The sequence below is a fragment of the Zootoca vivipara genome, chromosome 12 (assembly GCF_965207765.1).
Source record: "Zootoca vivipara chromosome 12, rZooViv2.hap1.1, whole genome shotgun sequence".
Classification (NCBI taxonomy): Eukaryota; Metazoa; Chordata; class Lepidosauria; order Squamata; family Lacertidae; genus Zootoca; species Zootoca vivipara.
In genome coordinates, this window is record NC_142595.1 from 32624963 (window position 1) to 32629860 (window position 4898).

Below are 4898 nucleotides of genomic sequence, written 5' to 3' on the forward strand. Positions count from 1 at the left end.
CGAATCGTATGCTGATTCTTATTATCTCGGCCTGAATTGGCCAAGCCTTCTTTCCCTCTGGCAGCTTAGCAGGCCTAACCTCTCTCTCAGACTTTGAAACCAACTGTGAATGCGATATACTATTATTATTTCTTCCGCATGGCCTGCTAGCCTGCAGCAGGTCCGTGCAGAGCGGGGCCAGGGCCAGGGGAACACAGCTGGGTACACTTGCCCCAGTCCTTGGATGGCTAAGCTAGAGGGCAAACCCTCCAAGTGTCCCCAATTTCCAGGGACAGTCCTGGATTTACAGAAGCCACCCCAGTTTCTGATTTGATCCTGGAATGTCCCGCTTTTCCTTAGGACGTCCCTATTTTCATCAGAGAAACATTGGAGGGTATGGAGTTAAGCAACCTCCCGAGCCAAGGGTATAAGTAACTATATAACCTTTAGAACACATCTGAAGGGAGCCCTGTATAGGGAAGTTTTTAAATGTTTAACTTTTTTATTGTGCTTTTATATATGTTGGAAGCCACCCAGAGTGGCTGGGGCAACCCAGTCAGATGGGTGAGGCTTAAATAGCATTATCAATTAATTAATTAATTAATTAGGACTTCCCTATTTTGATTGGAGAAATGTTTGAGGGTAACCATGTGGAGGTTCCTACAGTGGTACCTCGGTTTACAAACACAATTGGTTCCGGAAGTCTGTACTTAACCTGAAGCGTACTTAACCTGAAGTGATCCATTCCAGACGGGTCCGCGGAGTACTTAAACTGAAAATACTCAAACCGAGACATACTTAAACTGAGGTATGACTGTATTTTGTTAATCTTCTTCCCCCCAAGCTCAAGCAAACCTTTAAGGCAGGGGTGGAACACATTTCTCCGCCTGAGGGTGGCATTTCCTTCTGGGCGCCCTGCCATGGGCCCCATACGAGTGAAAGGGAGGGCAAGAGTGGAAGTAATTTTTACCTTTGTGTAGTAGGCTAGTTTCTACACACACACACACACACACACACACACACACACACACACACACCCTTCTCTGTTCTCCACTGAGGCAGGCAAGACACATTATGAAAGTTCAAGGACTCATTTCAACCATGCAAAAACAATCTAAGAAGGAGCAAAGCAGGGCTGGTGTTGAGGCATTGCCTGGGGGAGAAGTGATGTCGTAAGGAGGGTTGCATTTGGCACTTAGGCCTGAGGTCCCCCACCTCTGTTTTATGGCTCTCTGTTTTCAGATTATGCCATTATCCGTGACTTATAGCTAGTATCATTAGATGCCTTTTGCTCATCATAGATGAATTTGTGGAACTAGTGCAATAAGAGAGATTCCACACTGCACACTTTGTACTTGGGACCCTGTTCTAGACACAAGTTGTACTGGGATGACACACAAAGTGCTCTGTCCCAGAAAATATGTTTATTCTTATATAACAAAAATTATATACTGCTTAATTAAAAATATATCCCAAAACAATGTACATATAGTGGTATAAATTGTGCACTGAAACAGACTTTAAAAAGTAAACATAATAAAATTATCAAAATATAAAACGAGCAGTGCTTTCCCCCCAAATGTTAAAACTATGTCTCTGTAACAACTTCACTGTGAGTACTGGCACAATTTTTCCCAAAGAAAAAGCACTGAAAACCAATATATTTTAAAACAAATGTACATAATAATATTGCATGTTAAATTATATGTTTGGTTAGCAGGCATCAAAAAACTGTACAATGAAAGAAAAAAATGTGTTATTAATTGTCAGATACTAGATTTCTTTTTCCTTCGTATATTTATAGGTTGACTCTCTTCATTAGCTGCTACAAGGCTCTGAGCAAAAGTGTTCTTTGGAAATAGCTATAAAATTGCCAAAATGATGCCCGATTTGGTAATAATTATAATTACTTCTTTCATTGCACTTTTTATCTCTTTTGTTGCCTATTCTTCACCCTTGTTTAATTTTTGTTTATTTTGAAAATCCTTTTTCCACGTTGCAACATATGCAATTATTATGTCAGCCACTAGATGTCGAAGTTAACTCACTTTCACAACTGCCGGTAGTTTCATTTTCCTTGGTTAATTTAAATTAATATGTGATTTTTTGGGGTAATCTAACTGTAGTTTTCTGTCTATGCCATATTCCCCAAGCCTCCACAATTCCTTTGTGGATCACTAGACCTTAAAGTAAAATTGCAGGAGTTTCACACTGTTCCTTGAATGGTAGGAAAACTTGAGCAGGGAGCATATACTGATGACAGAGTATAATTGCAGAGGTAAGGGGAGATGTTGGGAAAGATTGAGGGCACAAGGAGAAGGGGATGACAGAGGACGAGATGGTTGGACAGTGTTCTCGAAGCTACGAACATGAGTTTGACCAAACTGCGGGAGGCAGTGGAAGACAGGAGTGCCTGACGTGCTCTGGTCCATGGGGTCACAAAGAGTCGGACACGACTGAACGACTAAACAACAACAACAACAAGGGGAGGCTGGACTAGATCTTGTGGTGCCTTCCAACTCTACAATTGTATTCTATTCTGAAGCCCTACTTGGTAGAAATTTGAGAAGCTAGTAAAAATCAAATTATTGGCAATAAAGGAATTCCAATAACTCTCTCAAACACCCCAGCCACAACCACTATTTCCCAAACTGAAGCTCAGACCAAACTGTGGAGCAAAATTACATACTCCTTGCCCCTGGAGCTTCCTGATCTCACCAGGAAGCATCCACAATCCTCCCCCCACATAATTATATATCTATATCTATATCTATATCTATATCTATATCTATATCTATATCTATATCTATATCTATCTATCTATCTATCTATCTATCTATCTATCTATCTGTCTATCATCTATCTATCTACCCAGACTGCTGATATTGTGTGTGGCTGTTATCTTTTTGGCTGCCATAGGTTCAGAAGCTCTCAAGATAATGAGTTTCCTATTAGAAGATAACAGTGTCTCCCAATCTGTGGGTCCTGATCCAGGGTCAGAAAGCCTGTGCAAGTGGATCACTGGCTTTATAAGTTAACCCCAAAGAATTATTGCTTGCCACCCTTAACTAGCATGAAGAATACTTCTTACAACTTATCTTGTTAGTATGTTTTAATGCTGTTTTGGTGCTTGTAACTGAACATTGGAAAAGCTTGAGTCCAACATTTTTTCACTGGGGAACCACTCTCTGGTGGCTGGCAGGATATCTGGTGACAGCCCAACACCTGGTGCTTGCAAGCGCTGCTGCCCAAGAGCTTGTCTCTTGCCTTTGGCACCTGAACATCAGAGGCAAACTGCAAGAGCTATGTGAATGAGACCCCTTTGGGTGAACCGTCGCTGGATCTGCTGCCAGGTTTAGTTAATAGCTGAGCCAAGGGTGACATGCAGTCAGGGCCGGATTTAGGTTTGCTGAGGCCCTAAGCTACTGAAGGTAATGGGGCCCTTTATATGTCCAGCTGTCCTTTGTCAACAACAAATTGTCACTGTTTTTTGTGTTGAATATATGCTATATGGTAATATATGGACCTAATAGGTATCTAAAGCCATTCTGCCATGCAACCAGTCCATCCAGAATGTAGGCACTTTATACAGTAGACCCTCGGGTTACGTTTCTCTCAAGTAACATAAACTTCGGGTTGTGAAAGTGGCAAACCTGGAAGTATTTTTCCGGGTTTCAGCGCTTGTGCATGTGCAGAAGCGCTCTATTACACCACAGTTTTTTCGGGGTGCACATGGACCCCCGGAACTAATTAAATTCGTATTCAGAGGGGCCGCTGTATATAAAAATGAGCAAACCAGTGATATTTTAGGGAGCAGGCTAGCAGGCGGGGCCCATTACTTACATCATAGGAGGCTACAAAACACAAAACACTGTTGCTGTATGTAGGTTTTATTTTTTATCTTATATTTTGGAAATGTACATCCAGTTTTTTTTCCTTTAATTTTTTTGGGGCCCCCAAGAAAGTGGGGCCTAAACTATAGCTTGTTTAGCTTATACGTAAATCCGGTACTGTTTGCAGTTCATTATATCTAACATTGCTTGTGTAACCATATGTATTTAAAATAATGTTTATAGCTTATGGAGCAATATCCTGCTTTGTTTGGTGTTCTCACATTCCCATAAATGAAACTATAACTATTTCAACAATTAATAATATGAGTGTTAAGTAAACTTTTGCTTGGATATAGCCCAATATTCTTACTGAGACATAGAGGTGATTGTTTTTTAAAAAAACCAAATCTCACTATTCAAAGAAAGCTAAGTTCTAGAGATAATAATCTGTCATGCATGTACAAGAAAGGAAAAATTGTTCACTAAATTTCTGCTGGCAGGTAAGATGGCTCCTATGGGGATAAGAACTTGTATCAGAATTCCAAAATCCATTTCATGGGAGGGAAAGGGGCAGTCAGAGAGGGACGATAGCGCCCCAGGCCATGCACCTGCCACACTCAATTTTTATCATAGGGTGGCTCAGTTTAACAACGATCTTCACCTTTGTGGAGAAGGCAGAGATTACAAAACAGAAGTTTTAAAACAAACTAGGAAGGACGGTGGAGTGAGAGCGCACTGGGAAAGTTGACTGTTGTCAGCAGTAGTTGTGTGTGCATGCATGAGAGGAGAGAGGGATGGAATCAGCTACATCTGGGTAGCCAACTCTGGAGAGACTGAGATCTACTCACAGAGTTAAAAACTGTCAGTGATCTACAGGTAGATTTCGATCTACCTGTTGGATGTGCCTGACTGCTACATGATTCATGCATCCGTCCCCACCCCGCCAAACTCCTGAAGCTCTGCCTCCCACTTAGAATGTTAAAACAACTTGACTCCCTCCCCTTTTCTTGTCCATTTCCTTTATCCTTTATCCCCGCCGCCCCACCCCTCTGTCTCTTTCCTCCACGCACCCCCCCCCCCCACACA